We start from the raw sequence: 21,463 nt of genomic DNA, 5'->3' as shown, positions 1-21,463 counted from the left end.
CTGGCAAGACTGAAGTACAATCTGTGCTGAACAGTTTGAAACAGAAACAGCTATTTGAGAACCCATAGCCTCAACGGCATCTGTGTGATTTCCTCTGCATCGATAATTAACAGACCGTAAATAGGTGAAACTGACGCTGTGAATGCAAAAATATCAATCCAAAGTGTAATGTTGGAGTTGATTTTGTAGATTTTGAGGAATGTTTCAAATGGGCGACCGTAGTTGATTCCATGGTGAAATGGTGAGCACTCTGGACTCTAAACTCTAGCAATCCTGGTTCAAATCTCAGGGGAGCCTGAATGGTTGTTGTCCCAGCTGCTGGAAATTCAGGTCAAACAAGTAAAAAACTGCAGATTTGCAGATTTGTTGCCTTTGACATTGATGCTTGATCTGCAAGTCGAGTTTTCAAATCGTGTGTTCAACCGGCAGTTCCCTGTTCCAATCAGCAGAGGAAAAATTAGTTTGCTGTTTCATGCTGCATAATGTGTGCTGAGATTATCTGTGCAATAGGCATTCCTCAGGATGAATAAATGCAACGCCTTTTGAAATGCATGCAGTACATGGTTTGTACTCAACAAAACGTTGCATTTTCTTTTCATGCCAAGCATTATGCATGAATGCATTGCAATGCCAACGCACGTCTTACCTGGCAAGACTGAAGTACAATCTGTGCTGAACAGTGTGAAACAGAAACAGATATTATGAGAAGCCATTGCCTCAACGGCATCTGTGTGAATTGCTCTGCATCGATAATTAACAGACCGTAAATCGGTGAAACTGACGCTGTGAATGCAAAAAGGACAATCCAAAGTGTAATGTTGGAATTGATTTGGCAGATTTTGAGAAAGCTTTCAAATGTTTTGGCATAGTTGGTTCCATGGTGTAATGGTGAGCACTCTGGACTCTGAATCCAGCGATCCGAGTTCAAATCTCGGTGGAACCTGAATGTTTGTTGTCCCAGCTGCTGAAAATTTGGACCAAGCATGTAGAAGGCTGCTGTTTTGCAGTTTTGTTGCCTTTGTCATTGATGCTTGATCTGCAAGTCGAGTTTTCAAATCGTGTGTTCAACCGGCAGTGAGCTGTTCCAATCAGCAGAGTAGAAATTAGTTTGTTGTTTAATGCTGCCTTTGCCTGCACAATGTGTGCTGAGATTAACTGTGCAATATGCACTCTGCAGCATGAATAAACGCAATGCCTTTTGAAATGCATGGATTGCACTCAACAAAACGTTGCATTTTCTTTTCATGCCAAGCATTTTGCATGAATGCATTGCAATGCTAACACACGTTTTAGCTGGCAAGACTGAAGTACAATCTGTGCTGAACAGTTTGAAACAGAAACAGCTATTTGAGAACCCATAGCCTCAACGGCATCTGTGTGAATTGCTCTGCATCGATAATTAACAGACCGTAAATAGGTGAAACTGACGCTGTGAATGCAAAAATATCAATCCAAAGTGTAATGTTGGAGTTGATTTTGTAGATTTTGAGGAATGTTTCAAATGGGCGACCGTAGTTAATTCCATGGTGAAATGGTGAGCACTCTGGACTCTAAACTCTAGCAATCCTGGTTCAAATCTGAGGGGAGCCTGAAAGCTTGTTGTCCCAGCTGCTGGAAATTCAGGTCAAACGAGTAAAAAACTGCAGGTTTGCAGTTTTGTTGCCTTTGACATTGATGCTTGATCTGCAAGTCGAGTTTTCAAATCGTGTGTTCAACCGGCAGTTCCCTGTTCCAATCTGCAGAGGAAAAATTAGTTTGCTGTTTCATGCTGCATAATGTGTGCTGCGATTATCTGTGCAATAGGCATTCCTCAGGATGAATAAATGCAACGCCTTTTGAAATGCATGCAGTACATGGTTTGCACTCAACAAAACGTTGCATTTTCTTTTCATGCCAAGCATTATGCATGAATGCATTGCAATGCCAACGCACGTTTTACCTGGCAAGACTGAAGTACAATCTGTGCTGAACAGTGTGAAACAGAAACAGATATTATGAGAAGCCATTGCCTCAACGGCATCTGTGTGAATTGCTCTGTATCGATAATTAACAGACCGTAAATCGGTGAAACTGACGCTGTGAATGCAAAAAGGACAATCCAAAGTGTAATGTTGGAATTGATTTGGCAGATTTTGAGAAAGCTTTCAAATGTTTTGGCATAGTTGGTTCCATGGTGTAATGGTGAGCACTCTGGACTCTGAATCCAGCGATCCGAGTTCAAATCTCGGTGGAACCTGAATATTTGTTGTCCCAGCTTCTGAAAATTTGGACCAAACATGTAGAAGGCTGCTGTTTGGCAGTTTTGTTGCCTTTGTCATTGATGCTTGATCTGCAAGTCGAGTTTTCAAATTGTGTGTTCAACCGGCAGTTACCTGTTCCAATCAGCAGAGTAGAAATTAGTTTGCTGTTTAATGCTGCCTTTGCCTGCTCAATGTGTGCTGAGATTATCTGTGCAATATGCACTCCGCAGCATGAATAAACGCAATGCCTTTTGAAATGCATGGATTGCACTCAACAAAACGTTGCATTTTCTTTTCATGCCAAGCATTTTGCATGAATGCATTGCAATGCTAACACACGTTTTACCTGGCAAGACTGAAGTACAATCTGTGCTGAACAGTTTGAAACAGAAACAGCTATTTGAGAACCCATAGCCTCAACGGCATCTGTGTGATTTCCTCTGCATCGATAATTAACAGACCGTAAATAGGTGAAACTGACGCTGTGAATGCAAAAATATCAATCCAAAGTGTAATGTTGGAGTTGATTTTGTAGATTTTGAGGAATGTTTCAAATGGGCGACCGTAGTTGATTCCATGGTGAAATGGTGAGCACTCTGGACTCTAAACTCTAGCAATCCTGGTTCAAATCTCAGGGGAGCCTGAATGGTTGTTGTCCCAGCTGCTGGAAATTCAGGTCAAACAAGTAAAAAACTGCAGATTTGCAGATTTGTTGCCTTTGACATTGATGCTTGATCTGCAAGTCGAGTTTTCAAATCGTGTGTTCAACCGGCAGTTCCCTGTTCCAATCAGCAGAGGAAAAATTAGTTTGCTGTTTCATGCTGCATAATGTGTGCTGAGATTATCTGTGCAATAGGCATTCCTCAGGATGAATAAATGCAACGCCTTTTGAAATGCATGCAGTACATGGTTTGTACTCAACAAAACGTTGCATTTTCTTTTCATGCCAAGCATTATGCATGAATGCATTGCAATGCCAACGCACGTCTTACCTGGCAAGACTGAAGTACAATCTGTGCTGAACAGTGTGAAACAGAAACAGATATTATGAGAAGCCATTGCCTCAACGGCATCTGTGTGAATTGCTCTGCATCGATAATTAACAGACCGTAAATCGGTGAAACTGACGCTGTGAATGCAAAAAGGACAATCCAAAGTGTAATGTTGGAATTGATTTGGCAGATTTTGAGAAAGCTTTCAAATGTTTTGGCATAATTGGTTCCATGGTGTAATGGTGAGCACTCTGGACTCTGAATCCAGCGATCCGAGTTCAAATCTCGGTGGAACCTGAATGTTTGTTGTCCCAGCTGCTGAAAATTTGGACCAAGCATGTAGAAGGCTGCTGTTTTGCAGTTTTGTTGCCTTTGTCATTGATGCTTGATCTGCAAGTCGAGTTTTCAAATCGTGTGTTCAACCGGCAGTGAGCTGTTCCAATCAGCAGAGTAGAAATTAGTTTGTTGTTTAATGCTGCCTTTGCCTGCACAATGTGTGCTGAGATTATCTGTGCAATATGCACTCCGCAGCATGAATAAACGCAATGCCTTTTGAAATGCATGGATTGCACTCAACAAAACGTTGCATTTTCTTTTCATGCCAAGCATTTTGCATGAATGCATTGCAATGCTAACACACGTTTTAGCTGGCAAGACTGAAGTACAATCTGTGCTGAACAGTTTGAAACAGAAACAGCTATTTGAGAACCCATAGCCTCAACGGCATCTGTGTGAATTGCTCTGCATCGATAATTAACAGACCGTAAATAGGTGAAACTGACGCTGTGAATGCAAAAATATCAATCCAAAGTGTAATGTTGGAGTTGATTTTGTAGATTTTGAGGAATGTTTCAAATGGGCGACCGTAGTTAATTCCATGGTGAAATGGTGAGCACTCTGGACTCTAAACTCTAGCAATCCTGGTTCAAATCTCAGGGGAGCCTGAATGCTTGTTGTCCCAGCTGCTGGAAATTCAGGTCAAACAAGTAAAAAACTGCAGGTTTGCAGTTTTGTTGCCTTTGACATTGATGCTTGATCTGCAAGTCGAGTTTTCAAATCGTGTGTTCAACCGGCAGTTCCCTGTTCCAATCAGCAGAGGAAAAATTAGTTTGCTGTTTCATGCTGCATAATGTGTGCTGAGATTATCTGTGCAATAGGCATTCCTCAGGATGAATAAATGCAACGCCTTTTGAAATGCATGCAGTACATGGTTTGCACTCAACAAAACGTTGCATTTTCTTTTCATGCCAAGCATTATGCATGAATGCATTGCAATGCCAACGCACGTTTTACCTGGCAAGACTGAAGTACAATCTGTGCTGAACAGTGTGAAACAGAAACAGATATTATGAGAAGCCATTGCCTCAACGGCATCTGTGTGAATTGCTCTGCATCGATAATTAACAGACCGTAAATCGGTGAAACTGACGCTGTGAATGCAAAAAGGACAATCCAAAGTGTAATGTTGGAATTGATTTGGCAGATTTTGAGAAAGCTTTCAAATGTTTTGGCTTAGTTGGTTCCATGGTGTAATGGTGAGCACTCTGGACTCTGAATCCAGCGATCCGAGTTCAAATCTTGGTGGAACCTGAATGTTTGTTGTCCCAGCTGCTGAAAATTTGGACCAAGCATGTAGAAGGCTGCTGTTTGGCAGTTTTGTTGCCTTTGTCATTGATGCTTGATCTGCAAGTCGAGTTTTCAAATCGTGTGTTCAACCGGCAGTTACCTGTTCCAATCAGCAGAATAGAAATTAGTTTGCTGTTTCAAGCTGCATAATGTGTGCTGAGATTATCTGTGCAATATGCATTCTTCAGGATGAATAAATGCAACGCCTTTTGAAATGCATGCAGTACATGGTTTGCACTCAACAAAACGTTGCATTTTCTTTTCATGCCAAGCATTTTGCATGAATGCATTGCAATGCCAACGCATGTTTTACCTGCCAAGACTGAAGTACAATCTGTGCTGAACAGTGTGAAACAGAAACAGATATTATGAGAAGCCATTGCCTCAACGGCATCTGTGTGAATTGCTCTGCATCGATAATTAACAGACCGTAAATCGGTGAAACTGACGCTGTGATTGCAAAAAGGACAATCCAAAGTGTAATGTTGGAATTGATTTGGCAGATTTTGAGAAAGCTTTCAAATGTTTTGGCATAGTTGGTTCCATGGTGTAATGGTGAGCACTCTGGGCTCTAAACTCCAGCGATCCTTGTTCAAATCTCAGTGGAGCCGGAATGTTTGTTGTCCCAGCTGCTGAAAATTTGGACCAAGCATGTAGAAGGCTGCTGTTTGGCAGTTTTGTTGCCTTTGTCATTGATGCTTGATCTGCAAGTCGAGTTTTCAAATCGTGTGTTCAACCGGCAGTTACCTGTTCCAATGAGCAGAGTAGAAATTAGTTTGCTGTTTAATGCTGCCTTTGCCTGCACAATGTGTGCTGAGATTATCTGTGCAATATGCACTCCGCAGCATGAATAAACGCAATGCCTTTTGAAATGCATGGATTGCACTCAACAAAACGTTGCATTTTCTTTACATGCCAAGCATTTTGCATGAATGCATTGCAATGCTAACACACGTTTTACCTGGCAAGACTGAAGTACGATCTGTGCTGAACAGTTTTAAACAGAAACAGCTATTTGAGAACCCATAGCCTCAACGGCATCTGTGTGAATTGCTCTGCATCGATAATTAACAGACCGTAAATAGGTGAAACTGACGCTGTGAATGCAAAAATATCAATCCAAAGTGTAATGTTGGAGTTGATTTTGTAGATTTTGAGGAATGTTTCAAATGGGCGACCGTAGTTGATTCCATGGTGAAATGGTGAGCACTCTGGACTCTAAACTCTAGCAATCCTGGTTCAAATCTCAGGGGAGCCTGAATGCTTGTTGTCCCAGCTGCTGGAAATTCAGGTCAAACAAGTAAAAAACTGCAGGTTTGCAGATTTGTTGCTTTTGACATTGATGCTTGATCTGCAAGTCGAGTTTTCAAATCGTGTGTTCAACCGGCAGTTCCCTGTTCCAATCAGCAGAGGAAAAATTAGTTTGCTGTTTCATGCTGCATAATGTGTGCTGAGATTATCTGTGCAATATGCATTCCTCAGGATGAATAAATGCAACGCCTTTTGAAATGCATGCAGTACATGGTTTGCACTCAACAAAACGTTGCATTTTCTTTTCATGCCAAGCATGATGCATGAATGCATTGCAATGCCAACGCACGTTTTACCTGGCAAGACTGAAGTGCAATCTGTGCTGAACAGTGTGAAACAGAAACAGATATTATGAGAAGCCATTGCCTCAACGGCATCTGTGTGAATTGCTCTGCATCGATAATTAACAGACCGTAAAGAGGTGAAACTGACGCTGTGAATGCAAAAAGGACAATCCAAAGTGTAATGTTGGAATTGATTTGGCAGATTTTGAGAAAGCTTTCAAATGTTTTGGCATAGTTGGTTCCGGCATAGTTGGTTCCATGTTGTAATGGTGAGCACTCTGGACTCTGAATCCAGCGATCCGAGTTCAAATCTCGGTGGAACCTGAATATTTGTTGTCCCAGCTGCTGAAAATTTGGACCAAGCATGTCGAAGGCTGCTCTTTGGCAGTTTTGTTGCCTTTGTCATTGATGCTTGATCTGCAAGTCGAGTTTTCAAATCGTGTGTTCAACCGGCAGTTACCTGTTCCAATCAGCAGAGTAGAAATTAGTTTGCTGTTTAATGCTGCCTTTGCCTGCACAATGTGTGCTGAGATTATCTGTGCAATATGCACTCCGCAGCATGAATAAACGCAATGCCTTTTGAAATGCATGGATTGCACTCAACAAAACGTTGCATTTTCTTTTCATGCCAAGCATTTTGCATGAATGCATTGCAATGCTAACACACGTTTTACCTGGCAAGACTGAAGTACAATCTGTGCTGAACAGTTTGAAACAGAAACAGCTATTTGAGAACCCATAGCCTCAACGGCATCTGTGTGATTTGCTCTGCATCGATAATTAACAGACCGTAAATAGGTGAAACTGACGCTGTGAATGCAAAAATATCAATCCAAAGTGTAATGTTGGAGTTGATTTTGTAGATTTTGAGGAATGTTTCAAATGGGCGACCGTAGTTGATTCCATGGTGAAATGGTGAGCACTCTGGACTCTAAACTCTAGCAATCCTGGTTCAAATCTCAGGGGAGCCTGAATGCTTGTTGTCCCAGCTGCTGGAAATTCAGGTCAAACAAGTAAAAAACTGCAGGTTTGCAGATTTGTTGCCTTTGACATTGATGCTTGATCTGCAAGTCGAGTTTTCAAATCGTGTGTTCAACCGGCAGTTCCCTGTTCCAATCAGCAGAGGAAAAATTAGTTTGCTGTTTCATGCTGCATAATGTGTGCTGAGATTATCTGTGCAATATGCATTCCTCAGGATGAATAAATGCAACGCCTTTTGAAATGCATGCAGTACATGGTTTGCACTCAACAAAACGTTGCATTTTCTTTTCATGCCAAGCATCATGCATGAATGCATTGCAATGCTAACACACGTTTTACCTGGCAAGACTGAAGTACAATCTGTGCTGAACAGTTTGAAACAGAAACAGCTATTTGAGAACCCATAGCCTCAACGGCATCTGTGTGAATTGCTCTGTATCGATAATTAACAGACCGTAAATCGGTGAAACTGACGCTGTGAATGCAAAAAGGACAATCCAAAGTGTAATGTTGGAATTGATTTGGCAGATTTTGAGAAAGCTTTCAAATGTTTTGGCATAGTTGGTTCCATGGTGTAATGGTGAGCACTCTGGACTCTGAATCCAGCGATCCGAGTTCAAATCTCGGTGGAACCTGAATATTTGTTGTCCCAGCTGCTGAAAATTTCGACCAAACATGTAGAAGGCTGCTGTTTGGCAGTTTTGTTGCCTTTGTCATTGATGCTTGATCTGCAAGTCGAGTTTTCAAATTGTGTGTTCAACCGGCAGTTACCTGTTCCAATCAGCAGAGTAGAAATTAGTTTGCTGTTTAATGCTGCCTTTGCCTGCTCAATGTGTGCTGAGATTATCTGTGCAATATGCACTCCGCAGCATGAATAAACGCAATGCCTTTTGAAATGCATGGATTGCACTCAACAAAACGTTGCATTTTCTTTTCATGCCAAGCATTTTGCATGAATGCATTGCAATGCTAACACACGTTTTACCTGGCAAGACTGAAGTACAATCTGTGCTGAACAGTTTGAAACAGAAACAGCTATTTGAGAACCCATAGCCTCAACGGCATCTGTGTGATTTCCTCTGCATCGATAATTAACAGACCGTAAATAGGTGAAACTGACGCTGTGAATGCAAAAATATCAATCCAAAGTGTAATGTTGGAGTTGATTTTGTAGATTTTGAGGAATGTTTCAAATGGGCGACCGTAGTTGATTCCATGGTGAAATGGTGAGCACTCTGGACTCTAAACTCTAGCAATCCTGGTTCAAATCTCAGGGGAGCCTGAATGGTTGTTGTCCCAGCTGCTGGAAATTCAGGTCAAACAAGTAAAAAACTGCAGGTTTGCAGATTTGTTGCCTTTGACATTGATGCTTGATCTGCAAGTCGAGTTTTCAAATCGTGTGTTCAACCGGCAGTTCCCTGTTCCAATCAGCAGAGGAAAAATTAGTTTGCTGTTTCATGCTGCATAATGTGTGCTGAGATTATCTGTGCAATAGGCATTCCTCAGGATGAATAAATGCAACGCCTTTTGAAATGCATGCAGTACATGGTTTGTACTCAACAAAACGTTGCATTTTCTTTTCATGCCAAGCATTATGCATGAATGCATTGCAATGCCAACGCACGTCTTACCTGGCAAGACTGAAGTACAATCTGTGCTGAACAGTGTGAAACAGAAACAGATATTATGAGAAGCCATTGCCTCAACGGCATCTGTGTGAATTGCTCTGCATCGATAATTAACAGACCGTAAATCGGTGAAACTGACGCTGTGATTGCAAAAAGGACAATCCAAAGTGTAATGTTGGAATTGATTTGGCAGATTTTGAGAAAGCTTTCAAATGTTTTGGCATAGTTGGTTCCATGGTGTAATGGTGAGCACTCTGGACTCTGAATCCAGCGATCAGTGTTCAAATCTTGGTGGAACCTGAATGTTTGTTGTCCCAGCTGCTGAAAATTTGGACCAAGCATGTAGAAGGCTGCTGTTTGGCAGTTTTGTTGCCTTTGTCATTGATGCTTGATCTGCAAGTCGAGTTTTCAAATCGTGTGTTCAACCGGCAGTTACCTGTTCCAATCAGCAGAGTAGAAATTAGTTTGCTGTTTAATGCTGCCTTTGCCTGCACAATGTGTGCTGAGATTATCTGTGCAATATGCACTCCGCAGCATGAATAAACGCAATGCCTTTTGAAATGCATGGATTGCACTCAACAAAACATTGCATTTTCTTTTCATGCCAAGCATTTTGCATGAATGCATTGCAATGCTAACACACGTTTTACCTGGCAAGACTGAAGTACAATCTGTGCTGAACAGTTTGAAACAGAAACAGCTATTTGAGAACCCATAGCCTCAACGGCATCTGTGTGAATTGCTCTGCATCGATAATTAACAGACCGTAAATAGGTGAAACTGACGCTGTGAATGCAAAAATATCAATCCAAAGTGTAATGTTGGAGTTGATTTTGTAGATTTTGAGGAATGTTTCAAATGGGCGACCGTAGTTGATTCCATGGTGAAATGGTGAGCACTCTGGACTCTAAACTCTAGCAATCCTGATTCAAATCTCAGGAGAGCCTGAATGCTTGTTGTCCCAGCTGCTGGAAATTCAGGTCAAGCAAATAAAAAACTGCAGGTTTGCAGTTTTGTTGCCTTTGACATTGATGCTTGATCTGCAAGTCGAGTTTTCAAATCATGTGTTCAACCGGCAGTTCCCTGTTCCAATCAGCAGAGGAAAAATTAGTTTGCTGTTTCATGCTGCATAATGTGTGCTGAGATTATCTGTGCAATATATTCCTCAGGATGAATAAATGCAACGCCTTTTGAAATGCATGCAGTACATGGTTTGCACTCAACAAAACGTTGCATTTTCTTTTCATGCCAAGCATTTTGCAGGAATGCATTGCAATGCCAACGCACGTTTTACCTGGCAAGACTGAAGTACAATCTGTGGTGAACAGTGTGAAACAGAAACAGATATTATGAGAAGCCATTGCCTCAACGGCATCTGTGTGAATTGCTCTGCATCGATAATTAACAGACCGGAAATCGGTGAAACTGACGCTGTGAATGCAAAAAGGACAATCCAAAGTGTAATGTTGGAATTGATTTGGCAGATTTTGAGAAAGCTTTCAAATGTTTTGGCATAGTTGGTTCCATGGTGTAATGGTGAGCACTCTGGACTCTGAATCCAGCGATCCGAGTTCAAATCTCGGTGGAACCTGAATGTTTGTTGTCCCAGCTGCTGAAAATTTGGACCAAGCATGTAGAAGGCTGCTGTTTGGCAGTTTTGTTGCCTTTGTCATTGATGCTTGATCTGCAAGTCGAGTTTTCAAATCGTGTGTTCAACCAGCAGTTACCTGTTCCAATCAGCAGAGTAGAAATTATTTTGCTGTTTAATGCTGCCTTTGCCTGCACAATGTGTGCTGAGATTATCTGTGCAATATGCACTCCGCAGCATGAATAAACGCAATGCCTTTTGAAATGCATGGATTGCACTCAACAAAACGTTGCATTTTCTTTTCATGCCAAGCATTTTGCATGAATGCATTGCAATGCTAACACACGTTTTACCTGGCAAGACTGAAGTACAATCTGTGCTGAACAGTTTGAAACAGAAACAGCTATTTGAGAACCCATAGCCTCAACGGCATCTGTGTGAATTGCTCTGCATCGATAATTAACAGACCGTAAATAGGTGAAACTGACGCTGTGAATGCAAAAATATCAATCCAAAGTGTAATGTTGGAGTTGATTTTGTAGATTTTGAGGAATGTTTCAAATGGGCAACCGTAGTTGATTCCATGGTGAAATGGTGAGCACTCTGGACTCTAAACTCTAGCAATCCTGGTTCAAATCTCAGGGGAGCCTGAATGCTTGTTGTCCCAGCTGCTGGAAATTCAGGTCAAACAAGTAAAAAACTGCAGGTTTGCAGTTTTGTTGCCTTTGACATTGATGCTTGATCTGCAAGTCGAGTTTTCAAATCGTGTGTTCAACCGGCAGTTCCCTGTTCCAATCAGCAGAGGAAAAATTAGTTTGCTGTTTCATGCTGCATAATGTGTGCTGAGATTATCTGTGCAATATGCATTCCTCAGGATGAAGAAATGCAACGCCTTTTGAAATGCATGCAGTACATGGTTTGCACTCAACAAAACGTTGCATTTTCTTTTCATGCCAAGCATTTTGCAGGAATGCATTGCAATGCCAACGTACGTTTTACCTGGCAAGACTGAAGTACAATCTGTGGTGAACAGTGTGAAACAGAAACAGATATTATGAGAAGCCATTGCCTCAACGGCATCTGTGTGAATTGCTCTGCATCGATAATTAACAGACCGTAAATCGGTGAAACTGACGCTGTGAATGCAAAAAGGACAATCCAAAGTGTAATGTTGGAATTGATTTGGCAGATTTTGAGAAAGCTTTCAAATGTTTTGGCATAGTTGGTTCCATGGTGTAATGGTGAGCACTCTGGACTCTGAATCCAGCGATCCGAGTTCAAATCTCGGTGTAACCTGAATGTTTGTTGTCCCAGCTGCTGAAAATTTGGACCAAGCATGTAGAAGGCTGCTGTTTGGCAGTTTTGTTGCCTTTGTCATTGATGCTTGATCTGCAAGTCGAGTTTTCAAATCGTGTGTTCAACCGGCAGTTACCTGTTCCAATCAGCAGAGTAGAAATTAGTTTGTTGTTTAATGCTGCCTTTGCCTGCACAATGTGTGCTGAGATTATCTGTGCAATATGCACTCCGCAGCATGAATAAACGCAATGCCTTTTGAAATGCATGGATTGCACTCAACAAAACGTTGCATTTTCTTTTCATGCCAAGCATTTTGCATGAATGCATTGCAATGCTAACACACGTTTTACCTGGCAAGACTGAAGTACAATCTGTGCTGAACAGTTTGAAACAGAAACAGCTATTTGAGAACCCATAGCCTCAACGGCATCTGTGTGAATTGCTCTGTATCGATAATTAACAGACCGTAAATCGGTGAAACTGACGCTGTGAATGCAAAAAGGACAATCCAAAGTGTAATGTTGGAATTGATTTGGCAGATTTTGAGAAAGCTTTCAAATGTTTTGGCATAGTTGGTTCCATGGTGTAATGGTGAGCACTCTGGACTCTGAATCCAGCGATCCGAGTTCAAATCTCGGTGGAACCTGAATATTTGTTGTCCCAGCTGCTGAAAATTTCGACCAAACATGTAGAAGGCTGCTGTTTGGCAGTTTTGTTGCCTTTGTCATTGATGCTTGATCTGCAAGTCGAGTTTTCAAATTGTGTGTTCAACCGGCAGTTACCTGTTCCAATCAGCAGAGTAGAAATTAGTTTGCTGTTTAATGCTGCCTTTGCCTGCTCAATGTGTGCTGAGATTATCTGTGCAATATGCACTCCGCAGCATGAATAAACGCAATGCCTTTTGAAATGCATGGATTGCACTCAACAAAACGTTGCATTTTCTTTTCATGCCAAGCATTTTGCATGAATGCATTGCAATGCTAACACACGTTTTACCTGGCAAGACTGAAGTACAATCTGTGCTGAACAGTTTGAAACAGAAACAGCTATTTGAGAACCCATAGCCTCAACGGCATCTGTGTGATTTCCTCTGCATCGATAATTAACAGACCGTAAATAGGTGAAACTGACGCTGTGAATGCAAAAATATCAATCCAAAGTGTAATGTTGGAGTTGATTTTGTAGATTTTGAGGAATGTTTCAAATGGGCGACCGTAGTTGATTCCATGGTGAAATGGTGAGCACTCTGGACTCTAAACTCTAGCAATCCTGGTTCAAATCTCAGGGGAGCCTGAATGGTTGTTGTCCCAGCTGCTGGAAATTCAGGTCAAACAAGTAAAAAACTGCAGGTTTGCAGATTTGTTGCCTTTGACATTGATGCTTGATCTGCAAGTCGAGTTTTCAAATCGTGTGTTCAACCGGCAGTTCCCTGTTCCAATCAGCAGAGGAAAAATTAGTTTGCTGTTTCATGCTGCATAATGTGTGCTGAGATTATCTGTGCAATAGGCATTCCTCAGGATGAATAAATGCAACGCCTTTTGAAATGCATGCAGTACATGGTTTGTACTCAACAAAACGTTGCATTTTCTTTTCATGCCAAGCATTATGCATGAATGCATTGCAATGCCAACGCACGTCTTACCTGGCAAGACTGAAGTACAATCTGTGCTGAACAGTGTGAAACAGAAACAGATATTATGAGAAGCCATTGCCTCAACGGCATCTGTGTGAATTGCTCTGCATCGATAATTAACAGACCGTAAATCGGTGAAACTGACGCTGTGATTGCAAAAAGGACAATCCAAAGTGTAATGTTGGAATTGATTTGGCAGATTTTGAGAAAGCTTTCAAATGTTTTGGCATAGTTGGTTCCATGGTGTAATGGTGAGCACTCTGGACTCTGAATCCAGCGATCAGTGTTCAAATCTTGGTGGAACCTGAATGTTTGTTGTCCCAGCTGCTGAAAATTTGGACCAAGCATGTAGAAGGCTGCTGTTTGGCAGTTTTGTTGCCTTTGTCATTGATGCTTGATCTGCAAGTCGAGTTTTCAAATCGTGTGTTCAACCGGCAGTTACCTGTTCCAATCAGCAGAGTAGAAATTAGTTTGCTGTTTAATGCTGCCTTTGCCTGCACAATGTGTGCTGAGATTATCTGTGCAATATGCACTCCGCAGCATGAATAAACGCAATGCCTTTTGAAATGCATGGATTGCACTCAACAAAACATTGCATTTTCTTTTCATGCCAAGCATTTTGCATGAATGCATTGCAATGCTAACACACGTTTTACCTGGCAAGACTGAAGTACAATCTGTGCTGAACAGTTTGAAACAGAAACAGCTATTTGAGAACCCATAGCCTCAACGGCATCTGTGTGAATTGCTCTGCATCGATAATTAACAGACCGTAAATAGGTGAAACTGACGCTGTGAATGCAAAAATATCAATCCAAAGTGTAATGTTGGAGTTGATTTTGTAGATTTTGAGGAATGTTTCAAATGGGCGACCGTAGTTGATTCCATGGTGAAATGGTGAGCACTCTGGACTCTAAACTCTAGCAATCCTGATTCAAATCTCAGGAGAGCCTGAATGCTTGTTGTCCCAGCTGCTGGAAATTCAGGTCAAGCAAATAAAAAACTGCAGGTTTGCAGTTTTGTTGCCTTTGACATTGATGCTTGATCTGCAAGTCGAGTTTTCAAATCATGTGTTCAACCGGCAGTTCCCTGTTCCAATCAGCAGAGGAAAAATTAGTTTGCTGTTTCATGCTGCATAATGTGTGCTGAGATTATCTGTGCAATATATTCCTCAGGATGAATAAATGCAACGCCTTTTGAAATGCATGCAGTACATGGTTTGCACTCAACAAAACGTTGCATTTTCTTTTCATGCCAAGCATTTTGCAGGAATGCATTGCAATGCCAACGCACGTTTTACCTGGCAAGACTGAAGTACAATCTGTGGTGAACAGTGTGAAACAGAAACAGATATTATGAGAAGCCATTGCCTCAACGGCATCTGTGTGAATTGCTCTGCATCGATAATTAACAGACCGGAAATCGGTGAAACTGACGCTGTGAATGCAAAAAGGACAATCCAAAGTGTAATGTTGGAATTGATTTGGCAGATTTTGAGAAAGCTTTCAAATGTTTTGGCATAGTTGGTTCCATGGTGTAATGGTGAGCACTCTGGACTCTGAATCCAGCGATCCGAGTTCAAATCTCGGTGGAACCTGAATGTTTGTTGTCCCAGCTGCTGAAAATTTGGACCAAGCATGTAGAAGGCTGCTGTTTGGCAGTTTTGTTGCCTTTGTCATTGATGCTTGATCTGCAAGTCGAGTTTTCAAATCGTGTGTTCAACCAGCAGTTACCTGTTCCAATCAGCAGAGTAGAAATTATTTTGCTGTTTAATGCTGCCTTTGCCTGCACAATGTGTGCTGAGATTATCTGTGCAATATGCACTCCGCAGCATGAATAAACGCAATGCCTTTTGAAATGCATGGATTGCACTCAACAAAACGTTGCATTTTCTTTTCATGCCAAGCATTTTGCATGAATGCATTGCAATGCTAACACACGTTTTACCTGGCAAGACTGAAGTACAATCTGTGCTGAACAGTTTGAAACAGAAACAGCTATTTGAGAACCCATAGCCTCAACGGCATCTGTGTGAATTGCTCTGCATCGATAATTAACAGACCGTAAATAGGTGAAACTGACGCTGTGAATGCAAAAATATCAATCCAAAGTGTAATGTTGGAGTTGATTTTGTAGATTTTGAGGAATGTTTCAAATGGGCAACCGTAGTTGATTCCATGGTGAAATGGTGAGCACTCTGGACTCTAAACTCTAGCAATCCTGGTTCAAATCTCAGGGGAGCCTGAATGCTTGTTGTCCCAGCTGCTGGAAATTCAGGTCAAACAAGTAAAAAACTGCAGGTTTGCAGTTTTGTTGCCTTTGACATTGATGCTTGATCTGCAAGTCGAGTTTTCAAATCGTGTGTTCAACCGGCAGTTCCCTGTTCCAATCAGCAGAGGAAAAATTAGTTTGCTGTTTCATGCTGCATAATGTGTGCTGAGATTATCTGTGCAATATATTCCTCAGGATGAAGAAATGCAACGCCTTTTGAAATGCATGCAGTACATGGTTTGCACTCAACAAAACGTTGCATTTTCTTTTCATGCCAAGCATTTTGCAGGAATGCATTGCAATGCCAACGTACGTTTTACCTGGCAAGACTGAAGTACAATCTGTGGTGAACAGTGTGAAACAGAAACAGATATTATGAGAAGCCATTGCCTCAACGGCATCTGTGTGAATTGCTCTGCATCGATAATTAACAGACCGTAAATCGGTGAAACTGACGCTGTGAATGCAAAAAGGACAATCCAAAGTGTAATGTTGGAATTGATTTGGCAGATTTTGAGAAAGCTTTCAAATGTTTTGGCATAGTTGGTTCCATGGTGTAATGGTGAGCACTCTGGACTCTGAATCCAGCGATCCGAGTTCAAATCTCGGTGTAACCTGAATGTTTGTTGTCCCAGCTGCTGAAAATTTGGACCAAGCATGTAGAAGGCTGCTGTTTGGCAGTTTTGTTGCCTTTGTCATTGATGCTTGATCTGCAAGTCGAGTTTTCAAATCGTGTGTTCAACCGGCAGTTACCTGTTCCAATCAGCAGAGTAGAAATTAGTTTGTTGTTTAATGCTGCCTTTGCCTGCACAATGTGTGCTGAGATTATCTGTGCAATATGCACTCCGCAGCATGAATAAACGCAATGCCTTTTGAAATGCATGGATTGCACTCAACAAAACGTTGCATTTTCTTTTCATGCCAAGCATTTTGCATGAATGCATTGCAATGCTAACACACGTTTTACCTGGCAAGACTGAAGTACAATCTGTGCTGAACAGTTTGAAACAGAAACAGCTATTTGAGAACCCATAGCCTCAACGGCATCTGTGTGAATTGCTCTGTATCGATAATTAACAGACCGTAAATCGGTGAAACTGACGCTGTGAATGCAAAAAGGACAATCCAAAGTGTAATGTTGGAATTGATTTGGCAGATTTTGAGAAAGCTTTCAAATGTTTTGGCATAGTTGGTTCCATGGTGTAATGGTGAGCACTCTGGACTCTGAATCCAGCGATCCGAGTTCAAATCTCGGTGGAACCTGAATATTTGTTGTCCCAGCTGCTGAAAATTTCGACCAAACATGTAGAAGGCTGCTGTTTGGCAGTTTTGTTGCCTTTGTCATTGATGCTTGATCTGCAAGTCGAGTTTTCAAATTGTGTGTTCAACCGGCAGTTACCTGTTCCAATCAGCAGAGTAGAAATTAGTTTGCTGTTTAATGCTGCCTTTGCCTGCTCAATGTGTGCTGAGATTATCTGTGCAATATGCACTCCGCAGCATGAATAAACGCAATGCCTTTTGAAATGCATGGATTGCACTCAACAAAACGTTGCATTTTCTTTTCATGCCAAGCATTTTGCATGAATGCATTGCAATGCTAACACACGTTTTACCTGGCAAGACTGAAGTACAATCTGTGCTGAACAGTTTGAAACAGAAACAGCTATTTGAGAACCCATAGCCTCAACGGCATCTGTGTGATTTCCTCTGCATCGATAATTAACAGACCGTAAATAGGTGAAACTGACGCTGTGAATGCAAAAATATCAATCCAAAGTGTAATGTTGGAGTTGATTTTGTAGATTTTGAGGAATGTTTCAAATGGGCGACCGTAGTTGATTCCATGGTGAAATGGTGAGCACTCTGGACTCTAAACTCTAGCAATCCTGGTTCAAATCTCAGGGGAGCCTGAATGGTTGTTGTCTCAGCTGCTGGAAATTCAGGTCAAACAAGTAAAAAACTGCAGGTTTGCAGATTTGTTGCCTTTGACATTGATGCTTGATCTGCAAGTCGAGTTTTCAAATCGTGTGTTCAACCGGCAGTTCCCTGTTCCAATCAGCAGAGGAAAAATTAGTTTGCTGTTTCATGCTGCATAATGTGTGCTGAGATTATCTGTGCAATAGGCATTCCTCAGGATGAATAAATGCAACGCCTTTTGAAATGCATGCAGTACATGGTTTGTACTCAACAAAACGTTGCATTTTCTTTTCATGCCAAGCATTATGCATGAATGCATTGCAATGCCAACGCACGTCTTACCTGGCAAGACTGAAGTACAATCTGTGCTGAACAGTGTGAAACAGAAACAGATATTATGAGAAGCCATTGCCTCAACGGCATCTGTGTGAATTGCTCTGCATCGATAATTAACAGACCGTAAATCGGTGAAACTGACGCTGTGAATGCAAAAAGGACAATCCAAAGTGTAATGTTGGAATTGATTTGGCAGATTTTGAGAAAGCTTTCAAATGTTTTGGCATAGTTGGTTCCATGGTGTAATGGTGAGCACTCTGGACTCTGAATCCAGCGATCCGAGTTCAAATCTCGGTGGAACCTGAATGTTTGTTGTCCCAGCTGCTGAAAATTTGGACCAAGCATGTAGAAGGCTGCTGTTTGGCAGTTTTGTTGCCTTTGTCATTGATGCTTGATCTGCAAGTCGAGTTTTCAAATCGTGTGTTCAACCGGCAGTTAGCTGTTCCAATCAGCAGAGTAGAAATTAGTTTGTTGTTTAATGCTGCCTTTGCCTGCACAATGTGTGCTGAGATTATCTGTGCAATATGCACTCCGCAGCATGAATAAACGCAATGCCTTTTGAAATGCATGGATTGCACTCAACAAAACGTTGCATTTTCTTTTCATGCCAAGCATTTTGCATGAATGCATTGCAATGCTAACACACGTTTTAGCTGGCAAGACTGAAGTACAATCTGTGCTGAACAGTTTGAAACAGAAACAGCTATTTGAGAACCCATAGCCTCAACGGCATCTGTGTGAATTGCTCTGCATCGATAATTAACAGACCGTAAATAGGTGAAACTGACGCTGTGAATGCAAAAATATCAATCCAAAGTGTAATGTTGGAGTTGATTTTGTAGATTTTGAGGAATGTTTCAAATGGGCGACCGTAGTTAATTCCATGGTGAAATGGTGAGCACTCTGGACTCTAAACTCTAGCAATCCTGGTTCAAATCTCAGGGGAGCCTGAATGCTTGTTGTCCCAGCTGCTGGAAATTCAGGTCAAACAAGTAAAAAACTGCAGGTTTGCAGTTTTGTTGCCTTTGACATTGATGCTTGATCTGCAAGTCGAGTTTTCAAATCGTGTGTTCAACCGGCAGTTCCCTGTTCCAATCAGCAGAGGAAAAATTAGTTTGCTGTTTCATGCTGCATAATGTGTGCTGAGATTATCTGTGCAATAGGCATTCCTCAGGATGAATAAATGCAACGCCTTTTGAAATGCATGCAGTACATGGTTTGCACTCAACAAAACGTTGCATTTTCTTATCATGCCAAGCATTATGCATGAATGCATTGCAATGCCAACGCACGTTTTACCTGGCAAGACTGAAGTACAATCTGTGCTGAACAGTGTGAAACAGAAACAGATATTATGAGAAGCCATTGCCTCAACGGCATCTGTGTGAATTGCTCTGCATCGATAATTAACAGACCGTAAATCGGTGAAACTGACGCTGTGAATGCAAAAAGGACAATCCAAAGTGTAATGTTGGAATTGATTTGGCAGATTTTGAGAAAGCTTTCAAATGTTTTGGCATAGTTGGTTCCATGGTGTAATGGTGAGCACTCTGGACTCTGAATCCAGCGATCCGAGTTCAAATCTCGGTGGAACCTGAATGTTTGTTGTCCCAGCTGCTGAAAATTTGGACCAAGCATGTAGAAGGCTGCTGTTTGGCAGTTTTGTTGCCTTTGTCATTGATGCTTGATCTGCAAGTCGAGTTTTCAAATCGTGTGTTCAACCAGCAGTTACCTGTTCCAATCAGCAGAGTAGAAATTATTTTGCTGTTTAATGCTGCCTTTGCCTGCACAATGTGTGCTGAGATTATCTGTGCAATATGCACTCCGCAGCATGAATAAACGCAATGCCTTTTGAAATGCATGGATTGCACTCAACAAAACGTTGCATTTTCTTTTCATGCCAAGCATTTTGCATGAATGCATTGCAATGCTAACACACGTTTTACCTGGCAAGACTGAAGTACAATCTGTGCTGAACAGTTTGAAACAGAAACAGCTATTTGAGAACCCATAGCCTCAACGGCATCTGTGTGAATTGCTCTGCATCGATAATTAACAGACCGTAAATAGGTGAAACTGACGCTGTGAATGCAAAAATATCAATCCAAAGTGTAATGTTGGAGTTGATTTTGTAGATTTTGAGGAATGTTTCAAATGGGCAACCGTAGTTGATTCCATGGTGAAATGGTGAGCACTCTGGACTCTAAACTCTAGCAATCCTGGTTCAAATCTCAGGGGAGCCTGAATGCTTGTTGTCCCAGCTGCTGGAAATTCAGGTCAAACAAGTAAAAAACTGCAGGTTTGCAGTTTTGTTGCCTTTGACATTGATGCTTGATCTGCAAGTCGAGTTTTCAAATCGTGTGTTCAACCGGCAGTTCCCTGTTCCAATCAGCAGAGGAAAAATTAGTTTGCTGTTTCATGCTGCATAATGTGTGCTGAGATTATCTGTGCAATATGCATTCCTCAGGATGAATAAATGCAACGCCTTTTGAAATGCATGCAGTACATGGTTTGCACTCAACAAAACGTTGCATTTTCTTTTCATGCCAAGCATTTTGCATGAATGCATTGCAATGCCAACGCACGTTTTACCTGGCAAGACTGAAGTACAATCTGTGGTGAACAGTGTGAAACAGAAACAGATATTATGAGAAGCCATTGCCTCAACGGCATCTGTGTGAATTGCTCTGCATCGATAATTAACAGACCGTAAATCGGTGAAACTGACGCTGTGAATGCAAAAAGGACAATCCAAAGTGTAATGTTGGAATTGATTTGGCAGATTTTGAGAAAGCTTTCAAATGTTTTGGCATAGTTGGTTCCATGGTGTAATGGTGAGCACTCTGGACTCTGAATCCAGCGATCCGAGTTCAAATCTCGGTGGAACCTGAATGTTTGTTGTCCCAGCTGCTGAAAATTTGGACCAAGCATGTAGAAGGCTGCTGTTTGGCAGTTTTGTTGCCTTTGTCATTGATGCTTGATCTGCAAGTCGAGTTTTCAAATCGTGTGTTCAACCGGCAGTTCCCTGTTCCAATCAGCAGAGGAAAAATTAGTTTGCTGTTTCATGCTGCATAATGTGTGCTGAGATTATCTGTGCAATATATTCCTCAGGATGAAGAAATGCAACGCCTTTTGAAATGCATGCAGTACATGGTTTGCACTCAACAAAACGTTGCATTTTCTTTTCATGCCAAGCATTTTGCAGGAATGCATTGCAATGCCAACGTACGTTTTACCTGGCAAGACTGAAGTACAATCTGTGGTGAACAGTGTGAAACAGAAACAGATATTATGAGAAGCCATTGCCTCAACGGCATCTGTGTGAATTGCTCTGCATCGATAATTAACAGACCGTAAATC

The 21,463-nt window shown here is 41.5% G+C and overlaps 15 non-coding genes across 15 annotated transcripts; all 15 read left to right on the top strand.

The window, feature by feature from the left end:
- The first annotated feature begins 871 nt into the window (after positions 1 to 871).
- Positions 872 to 943, top strand: trnaq-cug (transfer RNA glutamine (anticodon CUG)). The gene has a single exon. It is a non-coding gene; the product is annotated as a tRNA-Gln (tRNA).
- A 1,221-nt stretch (positions 944 to 2,164) lies between these two features.
- On the top strand, positions 2,165 to 2,236 carry trnaq-cug (transfer RNA glutamine (anticodon CUG)). The gene has a single exon. It is a non-coding gene; the product is annotated as a tRNA-Gln (tRNA).
- A 1,221-nt stretch (positions 2,237 to 3,457) lies between these two features.
- Positions 3,458 to 3,529, top strand: trnaq-cug (transfer RNA glutamine (anticodon CUG)). The gene has a single exon. It is a non-coding gene; the product is annotated as a tRNA-Gln (tRNA).
- A 1,221-nt stretch (positions 3,530 to 4,750) lies between these two features.
- Positions 4,751 to 4,822, top strand: trnaq-cug (transfer RNA glutamine (anticodon CUG)). Its single transcript has one exon. It is a non-coding gene; the product is annotated as a tRNA-Gln (tRNA).
- A 1,883-nt stretch (positions 4,823 to 6,705) lies between these two features.
- trnaq-cug (transfer RNA glutamine (anticodon CUG)) lies at positions 6,706 to 6,777 on the top strand. Its single transcript has one exon. It is a non-coding gene; the product is annotated as a tRNA-Gln (tRNA).
- A 1,220-nt stretch (positions 6,778 to 7,997) lies between these two features.
- trnaq-cug (transfer RNA glutamine (anticodon CUG)) lies at positions 7,998 to 8,069 on the top strand. Its single transcript has one exon. It is a non-coding gene; the product is annotated as a tRNA-Gln (tRNA).
- A 2,512-nt stretch (positions 8,070 to 10,581) lies between these two features.
- On the top strand, positions 10,582 to 10,653 carry trnaq-cug (transfer RNA glutamine (anticodon CUG)). Its single transcript has one exon. It is a non-coding gene; the product is annotated as a tRNA-Gln (tRNA).
- A 1,221-nt stretch (positions 10,654 to 11,874) lies between these two features.
- On the top strand, positions 11,875 to 11,946 carry trnaq-cug (transfer RNA glutamine (anticodon CUG)). The gene has a single exon. It is a non-coding gene; the product is annotated as a tRNA-Gln (tRNA).
- Positions 11,947 to 12,520: 574 nt separating this feature from the next.
- Positions 12,521 to 12,592, top strand: trnaq-cug (transfer RNA glutamine (anticodon CUG)). Its single transcript has one exon. It is a non-coding gene; the product is annotated as a tRNA-Gln (tRNA).
- Positions 12,593 to 15,104: 2,512 nt separating this feature from the next.
- On the top strand, positions 15,105 to 15,176 carry trnaq-cug (transfer RNA glutamine (anticodon CUG)). The gene has a single exon. It is a non-coding gene; the product is annotated as a tRNA-Gln (tRNA).
- Positions 15,177 to 16,395: 1,219 nt separating this feature from the next.
- On the top strand, positions 16,396 to 16,467 carry trnaq-cug (transfer RNA glutamine (anticodon CUG)). The gene has a single exon. It is a non-coding gene; the product is annotated as a tRNA-Gln (tRNA).
- Positions 16,468 to 17,041: 574 nt separating this feature from the next.
- trnaq-cug (transfer RNA glutamine (anticodon CUG)) lies at positions 17,042 to 17,113 on the top strand. Its single transcript has one exon. It is a non-coding gene; the product is annotated as a tRNA-Gln (tRNA).
- A 1,221-nt stretch (positions 17,114 to 18,334) lies between these two features.
- Positions 18,335 to 18,406, top strand: trnaq-cug (transfer RNA glutamine (anticodon CUG)). The gene has a single exon. It is a non-coding gene; the product is annotated as a tRNA-Gln (tRNA).
- Positions 18,407 to 19,627: 1,221 nt separating this feature from the next.
- trnaq-cug (transfer RNA glutamine (anticodon CUG)) lies at positions 19,628 to 19,699 on the top strand. Its single transcript has one exon. It is a non-coding gene; the product is annotated as a tRNA-Gln (tRNA).
- A 1,221-nt stretch (positions 19,700 to 20,920) lies between these two features.
- Positions 20,921 to 20,992, top strand: trnaq-cug (transfer RNA glutamine (anticodon CUG)). The gene has a single exon. It is a non-coding gene; the product is annotated as a tRNA-Gln (tRNA).
- The last annotated feature ends 471 nt before the right edge of the window (positions 20,993 to 21,463 follow it).

Source organism: Pristiophorus japonicus, unplaced genomic scaffold (genome assembly GCF_044704955.1).
Source record: "Pristiophorus japonicus isolate sPriJap1 unplaced genomic scaffold, sPriJap1.hap1 HAP1_SCAFFOLD_99, whole genome shotgun sequence".
Classification (NCBI taxonomy): domain Eukaryota; kingdom Metazoa; phylum Chordata; class Chondrichthyes; family Pristiophoridae; genus Pristiophorus; species Pristiophorus japonicus.
The sequence above is the reverse complement of the archived record's forward strand: the minus strand, read 5'-3'. Positions and strand labels throughout refer to the sequence as shown.